The following is a 25,101-nucleotide window of genomic DNA, read 5'->3' on the forward strand; positions in this document are numbered from 1 at the left end:
TGCTAATGCCAGCATACAGGCCGCTGGTTAAAGTCACCAAACCAGCTACAAAACAGATAGGTATATGGCCAGAGGGGTCCTCAGAGGCACTCCAGGACTGTTTTTCCACCACTGACTGGAGTATGTTCAGACAGGCGGCCACCTACAGCAACATCACAGATCTCCAGGAGTACACACACGGAGACCGTCACTGCCTACATGAGGAAGTGCATGGACGACGTTACGGTCACCAGAACCATCTCTATTCGGGCCAATCAAAAGCCATGGCTGACAGGGGAAGTCCATAGGCTCCTGTGGGCTCAGAATGCCGCCTTCAGAGCTGGGGACGAGGTGGGCCTGAGGACAGCTAGGGCCAATCTGTCACGAGGCATCAGGGTGGCCAAGAGACAGTATTCCAGGCACATTACTGACCATTTCAATGACAGCAGAGACACCAGGAACCTGTGGCGGGGGATTCAGACCATCACAGACTACAAGCCCTCGCCGCAGACCTGTGACAACTCCATGTCTCTGCTGAATCAGTTGAACGACTTCTTCGCTCGCTTTGAGGCAGACAACAGCACCACAGCACAGAAGACCCCACCATCTTCCAGCGACCAGGTGTTGACGCTGTCCCCAGACAGCGTGAGGAGAGCTCTCAGGACGACAAATGCACGAAAAGCCCCGGGTCCTGATAACATTCCTGGTCGTGTCCTGAGAGACTGTGCCGAGGAGCTCATAGATGTCTTTACAGACATCTTCAACATCTCGTTGAGCCAGGCTGTTGTCCCCACGTGCCTCAAAACCACCACCATCATCCCAGTCCCGAAGAAGCTGTCTCCCTCCTGCTTCAATGACTACCGCCCTGTCGCACTCACTCCCATCCTCATGAAGTGCTTCAAGCGGTTAGTCATGCAGCATATCAAGTCTGCCATCCCCCCCGCCCTGGACCCTTTCCAGTTTGCATATCAGTCCAACCATTCGACCGATGATGCCAGCTCCACTGCCCTCCACTCAGCCCTCACCCACCTGGAGACAAAAGACTTGTATGTCAGAATGCTGTTCATAGACTTTAACTCAGTATTCAACACAATCATTCCTCAGCAGCTCATTCATAAACTGGACCAGCTGGGACTCAACACCTCCCTGTGCAACTGGCTGCTGGACTTACTGATGGGGAGACCACAGACTGAACGGGTTGGCAGTAACTCCTCCAGCACCATCACACTGAACACAGGGGCCCCCCAAGGGTGTGTGCTAAGCACCCTCCTCTTCACTCTGCTGACCCATGACTGCACACCAACATCCAGCTCAAATCTCTTCATTAAGTTTATGGATGACACGACTGTGGTGGGTCTCATCAACAATGGCGATGAGACAATCTACAGGGGTGAGGTGAGCCACTTGGCCATGTGGTGCAAGGACAACAATCTCTGTCTGAACGTGGAGAAGACGAAGGAGATTGTTGTGGACTTCAGGAGAGAGCACACCCAGCATGCTCCACTATCTATCGACGGTGCTGCAGTGGAGAGGGTGAGCGGCACCAAGTTTCTGGGTGTGCACATCTCTGAAGACCTGTCCTGGAACAACAACACCGCATCACTGGCCAAAAAAGCCCAACAGCGTCTGTATTTCCTCCGCAAACTGAGGAGAGCAAGAGCCTCGGCCCCCATCATGCACACTTTCTACAGAGGCAGGCACCATCGAGAACATTCTGACCAGCTGCATCACTGTGTGGTACGGCGCCTGCACTGTGTCCTGCTGCAAGTCTCTGCAGCGCATCGTGAGAGCAGCTGAGAGGATCATTGGTGTCTCTCTTCCTTCTCTAATGGATATTTATAACTCCCGCCTCACCTGCAAAGCCATCAGGATTGCAGGTGACCCCACCCACCCATCTCACAGCCTCTTCAGTCTGCTGCCGTCGGGGAGGAGACTGCGGAGTCTCCGGGCCAAAACCAGCAGGCTCAAGAACAGCTTCTTTCACCAGGCAGTCAGGAGGCTCAACTCCCTCCCTGTTCAGCCCCTCCTCCCCCCTCTGCCTCCTGCCACAGATTCTGCTCGCACACCCCCCTGCCCCCCCTTCAGCATCTGACATGTCATCCTCACAGTCCCCCCCCCCAAACACACACACATACATACATACATACATACATACATACATACATACATCGTTCATTAACACACTGAACTCAGGGACCGCACATCTCACTTTACCTCGCTCATTTGCACTATTCCGCACTACCTCACCTTAACAGCTGCTAGTTTGTTTATACTGCTTATTTCATGTTTACCTGCTATACCTTAAATGCCCTTGACTGTTTCGTTTATTTGCACCAATTTACGTGTGTGTGTGTGTGTGTATGTATGTATTTATGTATGTATATATGAGTGTTTAGTCTACGTCTAGTTCTTATCTAGAGTGTTTTATGCTGTTTATATTGTCTGTTTGAGTGTTTAGTCTTTGTCTAGTTCTTATCTAGTGTTTACACTGTTTATTTATACTGTTTATATTGTTTGTCTGAGTGTTTAGTCTATGTCTAGTTCTTATCTAGAGTGTTTATACTGTTTATATTGTTTATTTTTTCAGTTATTCTATTTTTATTATTGCATTGCCTGTTTGCACCGTGGGTCAGAGAGGACTGAAATTTCATCTGTGCTGTATGTCGAGCATGTATAACATATTTGACAATAAAGTTGACTTGACTTGACTTCTGAGGTCTTCAGAAATCTCCTTTGTTCGTGCCATGATACACTTCCACAAATGTGTTGTGAAGATCAGACTTTGATAGATCCCTGTTCTTTAAATAAAACAGGGTGCCCACTCACAGTTGATTGTCATCCCACTGATTGAAAACACCTGACTCTAATTTCACCTTCAAATTAATTGCTAATCCTAGAGGTTCATATACTTTTGCCAGTCACAGATATGTAATATTGGATCATTTTCCTCAATAAATAAATGACCAAGTATAATATTTTTGTCTCATATTGTTTAACTGGGTTCTCTTTATCTACTTTTAGGACTTGTGTGAAAATCTGATGTTTTAGGTCATTTTTATGCAGAAATGTAGAAAATTCTAAAGGGTTCACAAACTTTCAAGCACCACCATATGTGTGTGTGCGTATATATATATATATATATATATATATATATATATATATATATATATATATACGCACACACACACACCAGTATCTCAAATTATTAGAATATTTCCAAACATCAATCAAAGAAGGCTTTACAATCCAGAAATGACCAACATCTGAAACATATGTTAATTTATACACTCAGTACTTGGTTGGGGCTCCTTTACCACAAATTACTGCATCAATGCAGCGTGGCATGGAGGTGATCAGCCTGTGGCACTACTGAGGTGTTACTGAAGCCCAGGTTGCTTTGATAGTGGCCTTCAGCTCATCTGTATTTTTGGGTCAGATGTTTCTCACCTTCCTCTTGACAATACCCCTTAGATTCTGTCAGGGGTTCAGGTCAGGCAAGTTGGCTGGCCAGTCAAGTACAGTAATATCATGGTCAGCAAACCATTTGATAGTAGTTTTGGCACTGTGGGCAGGTGCCAAGTCCTGCTGGAAAAGGAAATCGGTATCTCCATAAAGCTTGTCAGCAGATGAAAGCATGAAGTGCTCTAAAATCTCCTGGTAGATGGCTGTGTTGACTTTGGACTACAACCCTGATTCCAAAAAAGTTGGGACAAAGTACAAATTGTAAATAAAAATGGAATGCAATGATGTGGAAGTTTCAAAATTCCATATTTTATTCAGAATAGAACATACAGTGGTGCTTGAAAGTTTGTGAACCCTTTAGAATTTTCTATATTTCTGCATAAATATGACCTAAAACATCATCAGATTTTCACACAAGTCCTAAAAGTAGATAAAGAGAACCCAGTTAAACAAATGAGACAAAAAATATTGTACTTGGTCATTTATTTATTGAAGAAAATGATCCAATATTGCATATCTGTGAGTGGCAAAAGTATGTGAACCTTTGCTTTCAGTATCTGGTGTGAGCCCCTTGTGCAGCAATAACTGCAACTAAACGTTTGCGGTAACTGTTGATCAGTCCTGCACACTGGCTTGGAGGAATTTTAGCCCATTCCTCCGTACAGAACAGCTTCAACTCTGGGATCTTGGTGGGTTTCCTCACATGAACTGCTCGCTTCAGGTCCTTCCACAACATTTCGATTGGATTAAGGTCAGGGCTTTGACTTGGCCATTCCAAAACATTAACTTTATTCTTCTTTAACCATTCTTTGGTAGAACAACTTGTGTGCTTAGGGTTGTTGTCTTGCTGCATGAACCACCTTCTTTTGAGATTCAGTTCATGGACAGATGTCCTGACATTTTCCTTGAGAATTCGCTGGTATAATTCAGAATTCATTGTTCCATCAATGATGGCAAGCCGTCCTGGACCAGATGCAGCGAAACAAGTCCAAACCGTGATACTACCACCACCATGTTTCACAGATGGGATAAGGTTCTTATGCTGGAATGCAGTGTTTTCCTTTCTCCAAACATAACACTTCTCATTTAAACCAAATATCCTATTTTCGTCTCATCCATCCACAAAACATTTTTCCAATAGCCTTCTGGATTGTTCACGTGATCTTTAGCAAACTGCAGACGAGCAGCAATATTCTTTTTGGAGAGCAGTGGCTTTCTCCTTGCAACCCTGCCATGCACACCATTGTTGTTCAGTGTTCTCCTGATGGTGGACTCATGAACATTAACATTAGCCAATGTGAGAGAGGCCTGCAGTTGCTTAGAAGTTACCCTGGGGTCCTTTGTGACCTCACTGACTATTACACGCCTTGCTCTTGGAGTGATCTTTGTTGGTCGACCACTCCTGGGGAGGGTAACAATGCTCTTGAATTTCCTCCATTTGTACACAATCTGTCTGACTGTGGATTGGTGGAGTCCAAACTCTTTAGAGATGGTTTTGTAACCTTTTCCAGCCTGATGAGCATCAACAATGCTTTTTCTGAGGTCCTCAGAAATCTCCTTTGTTCGTGCCATGATACACTTCCACAACCATGTGTTGTGAAGATCAGACTTTGATAGATCCCTGTTCTTTAAATAAAACAGGGTGCCCCCTCACACCTGATTGTCATCCCACTGATTGAAAACACCTGACTCTAATTTCACCTTCAAATTAACTGCTAATCCTAGAGGTTCACATACTTTTGCCACTCACAGATATGTAATATTGCATCATTTTCCTCAATAAATAAGTGGCCAAGTATAATATTTTTGTCTCATTTGTTTAACTGGGTTTTCTTTATCTACTTTTAGGACTTGTGTGAAAATCTGTTGATGTTTTAGGTCATATTTATGCAGAAATATAGAAAATTCTAAAGGGTTCACAAACTTTCAAGCACCACTGTAGATGACATATCAAATGTTTAAACTGAGAAAATGTATCATTTAAAGAGAAAAATTAGGTGATTTTAAATTTCATGACAACAACACATCTCAAAAAAGTTGGGACAAGGCCATGTTTACCACTGTGAGACATCCCCTTTTCTCTTTACAACAGTCTGTAAACGTCTGGGGACTGAGGAGACAAGTTGCTCAAGTTTAGGGATAGGAATGTTAACCCATTCTTGTCTAATGTAGGATTCTAGTTGCTCAACTGTCTTAGGTCTTTTTTGTCATATCTTCCATTTTATGATGCGCCAAATGTTTTCTATGGGTGAAAGATCTGGACTGCAGGCTGGCCAGTTCAGTACCCGGACCCTTCTTCTACGCAGCCATGATGCTGTAATTGATGCAGTGTGTGGTTTGGCATTGTCATGTTGGAAAATGCAAGGTCTTCCCTGAAAGAGACGTCATCTGGACGGGAGCACATGTTGCTCTAGAACCTGGATATACCTTTCAGCATTGATGGTGTCTTTCCAGATGTGTAAGCTGCCCATGCCACACGCACTAATGCAACCCCATACCATCAGAGATGCAGGCTTCTGAACTGAGCGCTGATAACAACTTGGGTCGTCCTTCTCCTCTTTAGTCCGAATGACACGGCGTCCCTGATTTCTATAAAGAACTTCAAATTTTGATTCGTCTGACCACAGAACAGTTTTCCACTTTGCCACAGTCCATTTTAAATGAGCCTTGGCCCAGAGAAGACGTCTGCGCTTCTGGATCATGTTTAGATACGGCTTCTTCCTTGAACTATAGAGTTTTAGCTGGCGACGGCGGATGGCACGGTGAATTGTGTTCACAGATAATGTTCTCTGGAAATATTCCTGAGCCCATTTTGTGATTTCCAATACAGAAGCATGCCTGTATGTGATGCAGTGCCGTCTAAGGGCCCGAAGATCACGGGCACCCAGTATGGTTTTCCGGCCTTGACCCTTACGCACAGAGATTCTTCCAGATTCTCTGAATCTTTTGATGATATTATGCACTGTAGATGATGATATGTTCAAACTCTGCAATTTTACACTGTCGAACTCCTTTCTGATATTGCTCCACTATTTGTCGGCGCAGAATTAGGGGGATTGGTGATCCTCTTCCCATCTTTACTCCTGAGAGCCGCTGCCACTCCAAGATGCTCTTTTTATACCCAGTCATGTTAATGACCTATTGCCAATTGACCTAATGAGTTGCAATTTGGTCCTCCAGCTGTTCCTTTTTTGTACCTTTAACTTTTCCAGCCTCTTATTGCCCCCGTCCCAACTTTTTTGAGATGTGTTGCTGTCATGAAATTTCAAATGAGCCAATATTTGGCATGAAATTTCAAAATGTCTCAATTTTGACATTTGATATGTTGTCTATGTTCTACTGTAGATACAATATCAGTTTTTGAGATTTGTAAATTATCGTTTTTATTTACAATTTGTACTTTGTCCCAACTTTTTTGGAATCGGGGTTGTAGATAAAACACAGTGGACCAACACCAGCAGATGACATGGCACCCCAAATCATTACAGACTACAGAAACTTCACACTGGACTTCAAACACCTTGGATTCTGTGCCTCTCCACTCTTCCTCCAGACTCTAGGACCTTGATTTCCAAATGAAATTTCCAAAATTTACTTTCAACTGAAAAGAGGATTTTGGACCGCTGAGCAACAGTCCAGTTCTTTCTCTCCTTAGCCCAGGTAAGACACTTCTGTTGTTCTCTCTGGTTCAGGAGTGGCTTGATATTAGGAATGCGACAGTTGTTGCCCCTTTCCTGAAGACATCTGTGCGTGATGGCTCTTGATGCACTGACACCAGCCTCAGTCCACTTGTTGTGAAGCTCTCCCAAGTTCTTGAATTGACTTTTCTTGACAATCCTCTCAAGACTGCAGTCATCCCTGTTGCTTGTGCACCTATTCCAGCCATTCCAGCAATGACTTCCTGTGGCTTACCCTCCTTGTGGAGGGTGGTGATGATCATCTTCTGGACAACTGTCAAGTCAGCAGTCTTCTCCATGATTGTGGTTGTGTGTACTGAACTAGATAGAGAGATGCATGGTATTTGTACTGTTTTACTCAAACTCACAATGAAATACTCTAACATTTTGAGATACTGTATGTTTAATTTTTTTTGCACTGGAGGCCATTATTATCAAAATTAAAATAGAAAATGCTTGAAACATTTTAGTTTATGTGTAATTAGTCTAGAATATATAACATTTTCACTTTCTTAAATAAGTGATGGAAAATATTAAACTTTATCGCGATATTCTAATTGTTTGAGATGCATTTGTGTCTGTGTGTGTGTGTATATATATATATATATATATATATATATATATATATATATATATATATATATATATATATATATATGAGAGTGAATAAGAGAGAGGATATTACATGGTTGTATGAAAATATGAAGTTTTTCTTCTCGTGTTGAATATATTCACTTGTGAGCAAACCATACAAGTGAAAATATTTTCAACATGAGAAGTTAAATTTCATATCTTTGCACCACTGTGTAATGTTCTTTATATTATATGGACACATCCACCAAAAAAAAGCAAGTTAATCAAAAGAATTTGAATTTTGAACTGGTTCACCATTTTGACAATGCACATTTAGTCAGCAGGAAAACACTGGGAGTGACATCACCAGAGTGAAATATTGGAAAATATGGCACTCAGATCCACAATGAATTTAAGATGAAAAATGCAAGTTTTTCAACATGAGAAGATAAACTTCATATCTTCAAGCCAATGTGTGATGTCCTTTTTATTATATAGACACAATTACAAACAAAAAGTACCCAAATTTATCAAAACAATTCATCAGTTTCCTCATGAGTGACATATAGGGATTTATGTCATGGTTTTTGGATCTCCATGTCCTGGATGTAGCTCATATGAAAATATGAGTGGTATATTTACCAGTAATTTACTATAAATTTTTCGATAGGATTCAAATCTGGATTCTGACTAGGTCATTCCAAAACTTTGTTATTCTTCTTCTGAAACCATTCCTTTGTTGACTTGGATTTGTGCTTTGGGTCATTGACATGATGGAATGAAATTCGAATTCAGCTGTCTAACAGAGGCCTGTAGGTTTTGTGCCAAAAATGGATTGGTATTTGGAGCTATCCAAGATTCCATCTATCTTGACTGGATCCACAGTCCCTGTAGAAGAGAAGCAGCCCCATAGCATAATGCTGCCACCCTCATGCTTCACAATGGGTATGGTGTTCTTTGGGTATAAGCTGTCTTGTTTTTGTGCCAAATATGTCTTTTAGAATTCTGCTCAAAAAATTCTATCTGTCTCATCAGACCATAACACATTTTTCCACATGGCTTGGGGTGATTTAGGCAGGTATTTTTTGACATGAGAAAGAGTCTCTTGAGCCACCCTTCCCCAAAGTCCACACGTGTGAAGAATATCAGAGATTATTGTTCTGTGCAGGAAGTGACATGTCAGTTATTCCTGCAGCTCCTTTAATGTTACTGTAGGTTTCTTGACAGCTTCCCTGATAAGTTTTCTTCTTGTCCTTTCATCAATTTTGGATGGAAGTCCTGTTCTTGGTAATCTCACTGGTGCCTCATTTTCTCCCCCTTATGATGTTGGCTTTCAAAGTGTTCCGTGGTACATCTAATGTTTGGGAAATTCTTTTGTACCCCTCTCCTGATTGATACCTTTCAACAATGACATCCCACACATACTTTGAAAGCTTTTGGATGAAAGCAAAAACGTGTCAAGGAAATCCTACAGAAACATCTGATGTTTATTTAGGGCTAATGAGAATCATTTCACCAATGACAGCTGCATGATAAATACTTTTGAACATGAGTTTGAATGCGATTGGTTAATTCTGAGCACAGTCACATGCCCCATTATACACACTGTGCAACCAGGTTATTGTTTTGTTTTTCTTTGGTTTTTTTTCCCTTTAAAATGCACCTCTTGCTTTATTCACTTGCATTTTGTCAGTTGCTGTCACATTAAAGGTAGAAAAAGATCTGACATGGGTTTTTTTTTCTTGGTTTCATTTATAAAGACCTACAATTTTAACAGAGGTGTTTGGCTTTTTATATCCCCTGTATATTTTTAAGGATGTCAGTTTATTTGCATGTATTTAAAATATTCCTTGGGGTTGTCAATAATTTTGATGCACAATTCTGAGAGAAAACAATCATAGTTAAATTAATATCTCTTTTGAGAATTTTTAGAGCAAAGGTCAATAGTTACTGCAGGGGTGGAGAAGGTGAATTATTGTGTAGTATTTATTTTTGGATTTACAATTATTTATACACTTTATTTTTAAAATGAAGAGTGGCAATAATTCTGAAGGGCATTGTATCTATAATACAGTACTTATGTAGGATGAGAATATAACTGAAAGTTGGTGTTACTGTTTTCGAAAATAACTTTTCTAATGAGCAACAATTGTCAAGACTTTGTGAAATTCACAAGCTAAAGCACCAGAACAGCTGTTATTTTTAAAGCTATCTAGGATACAGTTCCTAGACAACACAATAGGCAATTGCTTGAAAATAATGTTGTTCTGCCAGACAAAGATGGCATTGGGCTGAATTGTTAATCAATAGTAATTTCAACCATGATCTTCTTCCTGAAGATAACGCCCCATAGATTTTTTTCTTTATTTATTTTCATCCTATCCTGACATAGTGAGCACCAGAAGATGAATGATAAATGACTCTTGCATCTTTAGCTGTTAACGTTACATTTTGATGACCTCCCAGCAGAGCACCATTGCCTGGAAGTGTGAAACCTAAAACCTGAGAAATCTTATTTCTGTCACATCAGCCTTTCATTTAACGTTGCAAGAGGTAGGACTGTTACAGAGCATTAAGCATTACGTACAAAGCATTAAGAGGTCATAAAATTCATAGAATCATTATCCCAGCCTCCATAACTCACATAAAGCAATGCATCTATGAAGCATTTAGGGGGGTTTCCTACCTTCTAAACCTTATATTATTCAGTATACAGGAATATTATACAGTAAGTATACCACTGATTATAGTGTAGCCAAAGTACCAGAAAATAGCTTAAAAGTAGCATATTAGGGCACATATTGCTCAGAAAATGAAAAATAAACACAGACATATTGGGCTGTAAGAGCTATTGATCATGCTTTTAAATGCTGAAACAGATTTATGGCTAAGTATAGGTAGTAAAGCTTTAGAATTCTCACCACTGATGCAATATCTTGAATTAACATGATTTTACACCTGCAAATGTTCTAATCTTTTGTGTTAAAAGATAAGAAGGTAAATGTTAGGGTTGGGGCAAGGTTAGTGTTTTTACCTTTCATTATCACTTCATGTGTATGAAAGTGGGTGGCACGGTGGTGTAGTGGTTAGCACTGTCACCTCACAGAAAGAAGGTTCTGGGTTCGAGCCCAGTGGCCAACAGGGGCCTTTCTGTGTGGAGTTTGCATGTTCTCCCCATGTCTTCGTGGGTTTCCTCTGGGTGCTCTGGTTCCCCCCACAGTCCAAAGACATGCAGGTTAGGCTAACTGGTGACTTCAAATTGACTGTAGGTCTGAATGGTTGTTTGTCTCTATGTGCCAGCCCTGTGATGACTTGTCCAGGGTGTACCCCGTGTCTCACCCATAGTCAGCTGGAATAGGCTCCAGCTTGCCCACGACCCTGCACAGGATAAGCGGTTACAGATGATGGATGGATGGATGGATGGATGGATGGATGGATGGTGTATGAAAGTGAAGGAAATCCAGCCACATCATTCTCATTTGTGTAACAGCCTGGGAGAAGCCTTCACATGATTTAAATTTTGACCCTGTAGAACAGGATAAAGCAGCTACAGATAATGAGATGAGATGAGACATTTTATACTGTAAATAGTTTTCCTGAACTGAATGTTTTCTCTTTTGTCTGTGTCTTTTAATTTAACTACATGAAAAATTATAGCATTTTAAAATCTGCTTATCTACAAAATTAAATCCAATTTGAAGTGAAATTCAATTCCAGTGAAAGACGTCCTGTCTCACATAACTATGTATACCATAATGTACTTATGGAAAAGCGACATTACTGACAAATTTAAAGAATTTCAAGTTACCTCTTTGATTGTGAGCATCAACAACATTAGTCTTTGTCACCTTAAGCAGGTCATGTGCGGCATTTGTTTTCTGAAAGTAGAGAAAAACTCAATTTTGGTCAAAGCTATTAATGTTTCCACAGTTAATCTACCGTGAGTTTTGATATGTTTACTCAGGTCTAGGCCACAATTTTGTTTAAATTCATGCAATTTGTCATAAGATCTGGTCTGTTGTGTTGTTTTTCATTGAATGCATACATTAAGAAAACTGGGATAGATATGGGGGGCAGCATGGTGGTGTAGTGGTTAGCACTGTCACCTCACAGCAAGAAGGTCCTGGGTTCGAGCTCAGTGGCCAACGGGGGCCTTCCTGTGCGGAGTTTGCATGTTCTCCCTGTGTCCGTGTGGATTTCCTCTGGGTGCTCCAGTTTCCCCCACAGTCCAAAGGGATGCAGGTTAGGCTAATTGGTGGCTCCAAATTGACCGTAGTTATGAGTGTGAATGGTTCTCTGTGTCTATGTGTCAGCCCTGCAATGACCTGGTGACTTGTCCAGGGTGTACCCTGCCTCTCGCCCATAGTCAGCTGGGATAGGCTCCAGCTTTCCCGTGACCCTGTCGAACAGGATAAGCAGCTACAGATAATGGATGGATGGATGGATGGGATAGATATGCTTTTGACACATCATTCACATCACAAAATTAACACATTCACATGAGAAGAAAAAATCATGGTTTTGAAGAACTTGATAGTGCTTAGATGGACCATTGATTACAGTTATTTAATTTATGTTATTTATCCTTCTAAGAATAACTTGGAAAATTATTAGGAAGGTATTTCCTATTGGTTAAAAAAAATCCAATTGTGCCAGAAAGCAACCCACAAGCTGGGAAAAGTCCATGTCCTAGGTGAACTACAATATGAAACCAAAGGTCAATTCCTATATCAGAGCCAGATAAAAAAGGAGCACAAGGAGGAACCTAGCCCAAGGAGGGTTCCATGTGTGTGTCTCAGTGTCCAGCAAAGCCACGTAGTGTGAAATAGAGGCCATTACTCTGTGGATCAGGGTCGAATCATTTTAGGTTGCATTTATCTCTGTAATTCAGCAATGTCCTCAAGTATGTCACCTTCTTGTCCTTTTCATTTTAAGAGTGTGTGTGCGTGCCACAGCAAGCCACGGTCAGACTTCAGCAATGTAGACTTGAGATAGTAGCTTAGCTTCAAGATGGGAGAGCATTTCTGAATGTTGTTAGTATTGGAAGGATGAGATTATTTGCCTATTTTTTTAATTTTAATACTCTTGATACTACACCACACTACATTAATCCAGTAGAACCTACTGCTGCAGAAATTCCCATTAAATATGATATGCATCTGACAATAGATTTTCTCTTGTATCGCAAAACCTTTGAGTCAGCATTAGGAGAGAGAATATTTAAGTACACTGGCTCATCAGAAAATATTTAAGCACACTCACCAGAAAGCTGAGGTGATGACAAAGATGTGCTATTGATGCATACGGTTATATTTTAGTCACAGTCAGACTGTTCTCAAGGGTTTAAACACAGTGGACTGATCTCTCTCGCTGTTTCATGATATTTACCAGGAATTTGTTTTTATGATCTACTGGCAATTTTTCCTTTTACAGTCCATGAAGTTCAAAGTGTATGGTACAAAGTTGTGGGTATTATTTTGGATAAAACTACAGCGATTGTTAAGACAGTTCAACTTTTAAATTTTCACTGATTGTGGCAGCGGGGGCGTGGTCAAGCGCCGGTCTGTGACAGGAGGGCGGAGTCAGGGAAGGTAAGTGGCAGAATCACTTCACCTGAGAGCAATTAACCTGTGTTTGTGTGTCTTCCCAGCAACCACGCCCTATATAAGGAGAGAGAGAGCAGAGGAAGTGAGCTCTCTCCCACACCAGACGACTTGTGTGTGTGTGTGTGTCTGGGTGAGTGTGTGTGTGTGTGTGTGTGTGTGTGTGTGTGTGTGTGTGTGTGTGTGTGTGTGTGTTTTTGACTGAAAAGTAACACAATAAATAGTTTTTGGAACTCAGTTCTGTCCTGCCGTACTTCTGTGCTCCACCCACCTGCTCTGACCTTCTACACTGATCAATAGTTTTTTGAAGGAAATAATACTTATTATGGTTTATCACTAAGCATTATCATAGCCCAGGTTCAGGAACATTTTGGAAGAGTAGAGAACTACATACTATACTATACTATACTATACTACACTACAGTATAGCCCCTTTTAACAGATCCTGTTATATTGCCCTTAAAAGATCCCTCATTAGGCTGGCTTTGGTTGTTTACATTGAAGCAAACAAAGCTGGCATAAACAAAGAAAACTGCAGAAAACAACTCAGCAACAGTGGCAGAACATAGTTGTAAGATCATGATGGCCAGTTCGCTGCATGTTGCTAACCAGCTCAAGTCTGACAGTGAGAGTATTTAGTCATCTGCACTATTGCCAAAATTTAATGATCAATATTTTGAACAAATCGTGCCATGTTGTATCACCATTCACTTTATTTGATGTGAAATACACTGCAGTCTCCTTTGGAACAGTACACTGCTCGTGAGATGCAAGTGGGTATTGTATTGACTTTGGTTTTTTTTTTCTGTTTTTAGGGTGGGAATTCAGTAAAATTATAAGTAAAATATAACCTTTTCCCCTACATGTTGAACTGGTAAAAATCAGCTCTAGATGTCACCAGAAGCCACAAAATGAACACTTATATTTCAAAATTTTCTGGGGGAGCATGCCCCCGGACCCCCTAGCTTACACACTACCTATGATGGTGTGCTGTTTGCACCTCACTGCACTTGGGGGGCCACTACTCTCTCCAGTTTTTTTTAGGGGAAACCCTGTGTATAATACTGATTTCAAAGACAATCATTCATCTTCAGTAACTGCTTTATCCTGGTCAGGGTCATTATGGATTAGTCATGTAGAATAATTTACTGTAAAATATAATGTACAATAATGTAATGTACAATATTACATTTACTCACAGCTTATTACCCAGAATTTTTCTGTTATTTTAAAGACACGACCTCCATCAATTATGCAGACCATTACATACAGTACATTAAACATAATTTTTGTGTGAATTTACAAAATGTATTTTGAAATGCTTTTTGTAAAATTAGGGCACATTCTCATAAACATACACAAACACCCAGTTACAGAAGTGATATTGGAGGTTTGTTCTGTAAGATTATAGCAACTTTCCAGAACTCTACATGTCCTTCCTTAAATTAGTAGACATTGCCTCAAAAAAGATCACTTTTAAAATGTATCTTCAAGCCTCCATATAACGGATGAACTCCCTGCACTACCTGGAACTCCACTTTTACTGGGTAGTTGCAAGACAGTGAAACATAGATTTCAGTACTTTTTTTGTCTTCAAAGTTTTATGTGGAATACTGTACATCGCTTTCTTCCAGTGAGACCAGTATGACCATAAACAGAAAAGTGGCATGAGGTAAGGATAAAACAACAATAATACTCTAATGAGAATCATGGATGGATGGATGGATGGACAGACAGGCAGATGGACAAGCTGAAAATAAATTGCCTCCATCACTCAGTGGCAGAGCCATAAAAGCCACTGTCTACTCATCGAAAACATCGAAAACTCAGTATAAAGTGTATCTCAAGCAATGTTTTAATAACATTTTTCATATAAAGACAGAACAAAATCCTTAACCAGTTCCTTAGAATTTAATAGTTATAACATGTCCTTTTAGTGTATTAAGTGTACTTTACTTAAATTGTCTTGGTACCTGGTGTCTTGGTATCTTTTTATGCAAAGTAAAGTAAAAAATTACTCGAGTTAATCTAGTTTTTGGAGTAAAACTTTTCATTTTCATTGATCAATTAAAGACTTTTCTAAAGTTTGGGACATTGCTGATCTATTAAATGATCATTGGTCTTAATGTTGATTTATTTTATTATACACTGAACAGTCATAACATTAAAACCTCTAACATGTGACGTAAATAACATTGATTATCTTGTTACAGTGGCATCTAGTGAACCAGCGACAGGGTCATGGGTGTTCAAGGCTCATTGATATGTGTGGGGAGCAAAGGCTAGCCTGTCTGGTCTGATCCCACAGAAGAGCTGCTGTAAAAAAAAAAATGCAAAAAAAAAAAAAGTTAATGTGTATAAACATGCACTCACCACAAGGAAAAAAAATGGACACACCTTCTAATTCAGTGGTTTTTCTTTATTTTTATTATTTTCTACATTGAAGAACAATGCTGAAGGCATCGAAACTATGAAATAACACATGGAATTATGTAGTAAGCAAAAAAAAAAGTGCAAACCAAGCAAAATGTTTTATATTTTATATTTTTCAGAGCAGCCACCTTTTGCTTTGATGGCAGCTCTGCACACTCTTGGCATTCTCTCAACCAGCTTCATGAGGTAGTCACCTGGAATGATTTTCCAACAGTCTTGAAAGAGTTCCCATATATTCTGAGCATTTGTTGGCTACTTTCACTCTGTGGTCCAATTCATCCCAAATCATATCAATTGGGGTTAGGTTGAGTGATTGTGGAGGCCAGGTCATCTAATGCAGTTCTCCACTCTCTTTCTTGGTTAAATAGCCCTTACACAGCCTGCAGGTGTATTTTGGATCACTGTCCGGTTGAAAGACAAATGAATGTCCCACTAAGTGTAAAACAGATGGGATGGCATGTTGCTGCAGAATGCTGTGGTGGTGACGCTGGTTGAATGTGCCTTCAATTTTGAATAAATTGCCAACAGTGTCACCAGCAAGCCACCCCCACACCATCACACCTCCTCCTCCATGCTTCACTGGAGGAATCACACATACAGATACCATCCGTTCTCCTTTTTCTGTATCTCACAAAGACATGGGGATTGGAACTAAAAATCTGAAATTTAGACTCATCAGACCAAAGTATGGATTTCCACTGGTCTAATGTCAATTCATTGTGTTTCTTGGTCCAAGCCAAGAAAGAAGGTCTTATTATTATTTTTGGCCCCCTCAGTAGTGGTTTCTTTGCAGCAATTCAACCATGAAAGCCTGACTCACGCTTTCTCCTCCGAACAGTTGATGCTGAGATGGCTGCTAATTGAACTCTATGAAATATTCATGTAGGCTCTAATCTTAGGTGCTGTTAATCGGCGATTTCTGAGGCTGGTAACTCTAATGAATTTATCCTGTGCAGCAGAAGTAAACTTGGTCTTCCTTTCCTTGGATGGTCCTCATAAGAGCAAGTTTCATCAGAGCATTTGATGGCTTGTGAAACTGCACTTGAAGATACATTCAAAGTTCTTGCAATTTTCTGGATTGACTGACCTTCATGTCTTAAAGTAATGATGGATGTTGTTTCTCTTTACTTAGCTGGGGTGGGTTTCCTAAAAGCATCACAGCACAAAGGTCATCATTAAATGGTAGAGCGAGCATCACAATGAACACTCTCTCTCCTAGTTAAGCTGCTCTTAGTGTTAAGAGGCTTTTGGGAAACCCACCCCTGATCGGTTCTTGACATAATATGGATCACTACAGTTGTGGAATAGGGCTATTTACTGTATTTTCATTATTTAATATTTACTGTTTGATCTCAAACACATTAAGAAGGCAATAAATTGCACTAATTAACTTTTGATGAGGCACCTGTTAACTGAAAAGCATTCCAGGTGACTACCTCATGAAGCTGGTTAAGATAATGCCAACAGTATGCAAAGTGTCATCAAGGTAAATTAAAAATCTAAAATATGAAACATTTTGGGTTTTTTAAACACATTTTTGTTTCCCACATAATTCCATATATGTCCCAGATGTTATTTCATAGTTTTGATGTCTTCAGTATTGTCCTACAATGTAGAAAATAGTCAAAGTACAGAAAAACCTATGAATGCGTATGGGTGTCCAAACCTTTGACAGGTACTGTAGTGATGTGTAACTGTAACTAACTCGTAACAATGAAGCAATACTTCCAACTTCTCTGACCTTAAATGACTTAAATGAAGATAAAAACATTTGATCTGTAGGTGTTTGAGTTAGTGACTCACAAGGACAGTGGATTATCCTGTTACAAATACACAGGGGTATTAACGACTAATCAAAAGCATTTTTGTCCAAACACAGCTATGTAGTTAAAAGCATGATTAGGCTAAATTAGAATCCTGATGGCGAGTCTTTGGATTGTGCTCAATTTGATTTTGATCCTTTAAGCACACCCAGCATGATTATGGCAACTATTCAAGGGCAGCAAACATTAAGCAGCATGGTTCATTCCCTGTATAAAAGGCAGAAAAACTAAGCGTTGCTTGGAATTATTTTCACCATGAAGACATTAGCCTATAATAATAAGTGTTAAACTGGGGAAATTTGACATGCTAAAATTGAGCTTGTGAAGTGTCTAGCATTGAACTCTAGAGGAATTGAATAAATCTGGCCTTTGGATAATATTTGCCTAGTCATGTCAATAAATCGAATAATCCGAAATAGGCTTACAATACCCGAGATATTAACAGTGTGTGTGTGTGTTGTATCTTAAAATACTGAGAGGGGAAGGCGGACACCAAAAAAACCACACACAAAGACACTGAAAGGAACACAATGGAGACAGTTTTTAATAACAGTATAGTACCATTTACATCCACATCACTATCTCGATAGCTTAAAACGGGAGACTACAATCATACATGGAACAGATCAAGAAAAGCACACACGGTACCAATTACTCATGTGCATGTGTAGCTTTTAAGCCACCTTTACCCTGTGTGTGGTGCGTATGTTTGTGTTTATCAGCTATTCAGCATGGTTCTCTGGAAACGAAAGGTGTCATTAAATCCCCAGCTATCTATTTCACTATTTATTCTGATGAATAAACAGCAGTGACCAGGAATCAGAGGATTTAGCTTTACAGCTAACCAGAATTTAAATCATTTTACAAAATTACACTTAATAACTGCCATTTACACACACAATTCAGACAAAAGAAAAAAATCCAGTGTACTATAGACCTGTTTTACACAAAGTGGACACCAAACACATGTTTATGTATTCACCCCATGCTAATTTCTGCAAACATTTTGAAAGGCTGTATTTGTGAAACTCTTTTGGGACATGGTTGCTAACAAATGAATATGCAAATATTCAGAGGTTAAAAAAATGTTTTAATCAGCTTAGCATCTACTCATAATACATTTACATATTTTGTGTGTAAAAATGAATGGCAAACAGTCATCTGTAATTAATGAATGCTATTTAGTATTGTGTCATTAGACCATTAAATAGAGCAGTGAACTCACATTCAAATAGAACAAACCTACTGTTAGTGAAAGTTTTAACAATGCAGCAGAATATCATTAAAAATGAGGTGCTGAGATTACCCTAATATAACACATCTTTAAATTTCCTTTCACTATTTGTTAAGGATTAAGGATTCAGTGTCCACTCTAATTTACTTGAAATGAGTGCTTTATTCAAGGCAAGTTCACTTGTTTGGAGCTTCTGTAAGCCCAGATCAGACAGTGTTAGACAAATATACGTTGCATGCTCCAAGTGCTTAATTACGTGATCAAGGTCAGACTTTTAAATCTATCCATCTATTATCTGTAGCCGCTTATCCTGTACAGGGTCGCGGGCAAGCTGGAGCCTATCCCAGCAGACTATGGGCGAGAGGCAGGGTACACCCTGGACAAGTTGCCAGGTCATCGCAGGGCTGACATATAGAGACAAACAACCATTCACACCTACGGTCAATTTAGACCCACCAATTAGCCTAACCTGCATGTCTCTGGACTGTGGCAGAAACTGGAGCACCCGGAGGAAACCCACGCAGACACAGGGAGAACATGTAAACTCCACACAGAAAGGCACCCGTTGGCCACTGAGCTTGAACCCAGGACCTTCTTGCTAACAGTGCTAACCACTACACCACCATGCCACCACTTTTAAATCTAGATTTTGTGAAATAAAATAAAGTCACAAACATTTCTCAGTTTACTTATACCTATTTCTTACAGAGATTCTATAAGTTCTATAAGGTTGCATACATTCTAGATTATTTAACTTGAACCCATTTGTTGAAGTTTAATAACCAAACATGTTCATGCACTCTATATAATTCATATCTGCCTTTACACTTTCTATCATCATTGTTAAGTCTTTTAGATTAAAAAAGTAACATGGGACACTTGAGTTAAAGGTAGACTGCCTTTCAGGTTTTTCAAGTGTAGGCCACAAAAAGAATTTTCCCTAACACCCAATTACTTTTGTTTAATGGACTGACAGCTACTGAATTCGAACGACAGATTTCCAATTTTATTAGGTTTTTTTTATTTTTTACATAGAACAATTAATGAATTTAGGGCCACATGGCCCAAAATTCTCCGCTATTTTTTCTGCTTCACCGTGACCCAATTCAAGACACTACATCATGCATTATGTGGTGGGCTTTCCCCATTCGCACATGGCATTTTGGGATACAAATTTGAAACAGGAGAGAAAAATGGAGGACATAAGTGTGTAAATGAAACATGAAAGACCGACTAGAACAGGGGTCACCAAACTTTTTTCTCTGGGGGCCACATTGTCGTTCCTGACTGTGATGGGGGGCCGGGGTCGGGTCAGCTATATAACATAGAATTGTATGACCCAGACAAATATGACCACCAGCAGGCCTCATTGTGTAGTAGAGATTACTAGCCTGGCACAGCCATCCCCACTACTATATCAACACTTGATTCCTGGCACATATTTGTTTATCTTTACTAGTGGTTTGCAAAAGTAGTAATCAAGTCTTCACACTTTGTTTTAATTTGAAATACCACAGATATTCCATTTATTTATTTTCTAATAAAAATAACATCAAAGCTGTCAAGGTAAGAAACATCTGCCTATTTGAGGTAATTGACACTGGCAAAGCTGAGTGGAAAATTATAAATTGTAGGTAGGCCTGTTGATAATAATAATATTAATAATTGTGTGCACCACTTAATAAAGGTCAAAAATAGGCCTAGAAAATAAATACATTTTAAAAAACAGTGAAATTATAATATGAGCAATAGATCAACTAGCCAGCTCTTATGCCTATCCATTTGAGCATGTTCAGTAAACATTTTTTAGGTCAAGGTGAAAATGAAATGAGCAGTAGGCCATTTACAGGTCAAAACTAAAGCATAATACAGAATAATGGGAATCAAAATCAGTAGTATATGTAGGTGAGCTGGATTTGTACTTGTTGATTTGTACTTCTTGTTGGGACACACCTCCTCGGCCACGGCAAGCATGCATACTTTAACAAAGTCCCCATCAGTAAACGGCTTTCCATGGGTAGCTAGTAGGTGAGCTACCTTATACTGTAGCTAGCTCGGACAGCAGCCTGGTTGATCTGGGTTTGGCGAAGGAATACATTCTGTTCTGCAGCCAGTCCGCATTTCATCCTCCGAATCCTGTCTTCTCTTGTTTGCCCTCGCAAACTAGCATACTCTTTGTGGCAGGTTTCGTAGTGACGACGCAGATTATATTCTTTGAAAACCGACACACTTTCTTTATATACAAGACAAACTGCACGGTCCTTACACTGAACGAAAAAATAATCGATGGTTCACTGCTCTTTAAAAACTCTGCACTCTCTGTCAGCTTTTCGCTGACCGCTAGCCATTTTGCTGTCCTGAACACTGACAGTTCTCTGTGCGTGTGCTGCCTGTCACTGCTTGATCGCGAGCATATGACGAAAATTCGGAAAATATGAATAGTTCATTTTATAACTAAATATCAATTTTAATTGATAAAATCAACAAAATACAAGATGCAGACATGTTATTATTTGCCAAAAAGCAATTTAAAAAAAATAGGCCATGACCACTTTTGGGGATTGCCTCATAGGGCCGATTCAAGTGGTGGGGGGTAGAGGGGCTGGGGGGCCGGTCAAAGGGGGGGGGTGGGCCGGAGTCGGCCCGCGGGCCGTAGTTTGATGACCCCTGGACTAGAGTAACAAAACGCGAGAAGAAAAGACGTTATGTTGCAAAGGAAAGAAACGCAAGACCAAACTAATAAATATCGGTGGTCAGCGAGCACCTCGGTGTGATCAGCTGTTCGTTTAGCGACAGAATAATGTAACTGTTGGTGCACAGTCAAGGTAAACCTGTAGATGACAGAAATTCAACACTGTAGACGCCAGCTGGTCTAAAACCCAAAAGAAGAAGAAGGAGGTAAACCTGCGCATGCGCACATGGGTTTCCTCTGTCTGCTTGACTGCGCAAATCGAGTGATTTGATGCACATTATTTGCTCAGGAATCCCCTCAAATTAAATTATTTCCCAGCCACAGAATGGCCTGATATTTTGTGAGATATTACAGAAATAAACATATATCACAATGACCAAATTTCAGAGGGAACTAAATTTCACTGATTTTATGAAATCAAAAGGCCGTTTAGCTTTAATACTTGTCACTTTTTTTTAATCAATACGAAACACAAGATGAGGTGATGTATAATACCTCAAATAGTTTTATTTACCTCATTATTAGGATTATCTAATGCTGTTTCCCCTCAATATCTTTGGTGCTTACTTTCCCCAAAAAAATTGTGAAGATAATCTTAACTGGCATGAATCTTAACGTCTTCAGTAGGATGCTTGCTACACTGTTTAATCATGATTTCTATTGTGGAGATATTTTTAAAAATATAATGTTTCTTTTCTGAGACATCCATCATCTTGGCTCTTAAAGAAAGTTAAACAGTAATGCTAGAGGAACATTATTTGAGACAGTCATGACAGTGGATGAAAATTTTCTAGTGGGACTTATAAGCCAGTGCCAAATCTTATCCGCAGAGCCCTGGTGTAAATGCTGGATTGATATTTTATTCCAGCCAAACAGCAACCACATCAGATACTTCTTATTTAATAGGATGGTCTCAGCCCTCAAATGACCACTCAGTCTATCCTGTGACTCTTGCTTGTATTGAATGAAAATCTGCAACCACACCAGACCTTTGTGGATAAGACTCAACATGTTGACTCTTACAGCACTCCACTACAGTGTTAAGGTGGGAGCAAAACGACTCCAGAACAGTATGTGGCAGAAATTTCATTTTTTGTTGGTACAATAACAAGGCAGAAAACGCTTTTCAATTTACTCAGCCAGTTTGGTAAACCTCTAGTGCTTCCCCCCCTGTTTGATTTTCATCTGTGAAAGTTGTTGCTCTGTGCCTGCATGGCTCTGAAATTACAGTCGGTGACACTGGGCCATCAAATGTCTATTATAGCAAGTCCTATGAGAGTTTCCCAGAAGCATCAGGTGAGAGATATCTATGAGACTACTAAAAACTTTTTAAATGATTCTCTCTTTAGAGGGAGCAATCAAAAGGTTGTAATAAAGGCTATCTGATGAGAGAGCAGGCTTGTGATATGAGCAGATGGGACTGATACTAAGCCCTGAACAGCTTTGTTTTTTACTACAAGCTCCAATAAAGACAGAAAGATAGCAGCCTGGCCAAATTTATTTTTCACACTTTCAAAGCTATGGGGTGGCAAAATATGAAGTACACAAACAACACATGAAACATCAAATACTCAGTCATGAAGTACACCTAACCCACAAGGTCTTGCACATCTTATAAATACTTAAATTAAACTCACTTTACTTAAGTTTCTATGAAAAGTTACATTACTCAGCAAAATATTTGTCATCATTAACTGCTTTACTATTTAATAGTGTTGAAGAGACTGTGGCAGCAGGGGTGTGGTCGAGCATCAACTGCAGACGGAGAGGCAAGTAATGAATGTATGATGATTCTTACCTGTATCTTGTTACAGCTAATTTATTTATTTGTGTTTCTTTTTGCTTTTGCTTCTGGAATTTCATAATGACTGACATCAGCGGATACTCATAAACATACCCGTGCTCACACCTCACCTTCACCAATCATGCATTTCCCAATGCCCTGCATTGAATCACCCTTCTGAATTTGGAGTCCTGCGACCTCAACACCCACAGGGGGTGATTCCTGGAATCACTGGTGGAAGGGAGAACACAGGCTGAAAGCCAGACAGTCCAAATGCTCTGGAGATTCTTGTGGCCAATGCAGACATGCACTCCCATCCTCCCAGGAACCATCATTGGAGGTGCAGCCCCCCGTTGATCCTGGTCATCCTGCTCCCTTGCTTGCCACCTGGATCCCCGATGAGGACTGTCAACAACAAATCCTTTGCGCAGGCTATGTCCTCCCCCCTTTCATCTTAGCAACAGCAACAAGACCTGGGAAGGCAAAGAAGACAACGAAGAAGAGGACCTCGTCATCATCAAATATTGATGGACAGCCATAAGCAAGTAAGGTAAAGTAAGCAGCATTGATTCAGGCTTTGATGGACAGTGGTCTGGTTACACCCTCAGTCCACCAAGGCCTGATGTGTACTCTGTTGTATACTCACTGAGATGTGGTACATTCTTGCTCAATCAGGTGAGACCCTGAGACCATGAGGTGTGCCAGGGATCCTGATCAGAGTTCCTGTTTCCATGAGAGAATGCCCCTCAGCTGGACAGGCCTCTTGACAATGGAATATTCCAGCTGTGTCCATGAAAGTAGCTAATGGGTGGCAAGCTGGGCTTCCCCCAGATAGCAAGGGGAAGAGTTGGACAGCCCATTCCTCCTCTGGCCATTAACATGCACCTTCAGCATGCTTGAAAACCTCCAAGAAGGTCTCTGGATGATCAGTGGAGGCCATCTTGGTGAGCATCAGGGATGGAATGGTAGCAGGGGACACTGCTGGAGATGTGGTGTTCTGAAGCAGTGTGTCCTGTGTGAGGGCTTCGAAGCACCACTGCTGCTCATAGCACAGGTAGAGAAGCACTTGCTGTTGGGTTTGGTGGAGGCTGGCAAGAGATTTTATGACCTCACTGAATGGGGAGGCTTCCATGGCAGTATCTGAGTCTTCCAAAATCCCGGGTGTCGACACCACTTTAGAACTTGGTGTGTGGGGGTCTGGAGGAAGACTTGGGAGGCAGGCAGAATTCCAGCAGAGTTCCAGGCTTGTGTTTATTCACTTTCAAAAACTAAAACAAACAAACAAAAAAAAACCCTTAACTGAAAAGGGTCCATCATGAACTCACAGCTTTCATTCCATTCATGCTCACATTACTCGTGTGCGTGGATGTGTGTTATTATGTGTTTGTGTGTCTCTCTCTCTCGCTGGTGTTCTCCACAGCTGATGCTCGACCACACTCCCACTGCGACACAGTCAGATTTCATATCAGTGCTATTACCATCAAATGGTAATGAGTATAAGATGCACTGCAGAACATTTTATAAATGTGCCTTTTGGATTCACCTATATTCTTTTTTTTCTATTAAACTCACTAGACAAGCTACACTGTTAAAAAAGTCAGTAAAATCAACAGTAAAATTCTGTGAAATCACAACATAAAAATTCTGTAACGCAAAATACAGTGATATTGTGTTTATTTACCAGTATGATGTTGTATAATTTTGAACCGAAAATTATTGTAAATTTTAAAATAAAAAAATTCAAAAATATTGTATTTTGTTGTGGAAAACACACATTTTTGTATTTTGTACAAAGAAAAGTTGTATCCTTCACAACAACATAAATTTTTATTTTTTACATTT

The sequence above is a fragment of the Neoarius graeffei genome, chromosome 17, assembly GCF_027579695.1.
Source record: "Neoarius graeffei isolate fNeoGra1 chromosome 17, fNeoGra1.pri, whole genome shotgun sequence".
NCBI classification, from domain to species: domain Eukaryota; kingdom Metazoa; phylum Chordata; class Actinopteri; order Siluriformes; family Ariidae; genus Neoarius; species Neoarius graeffei.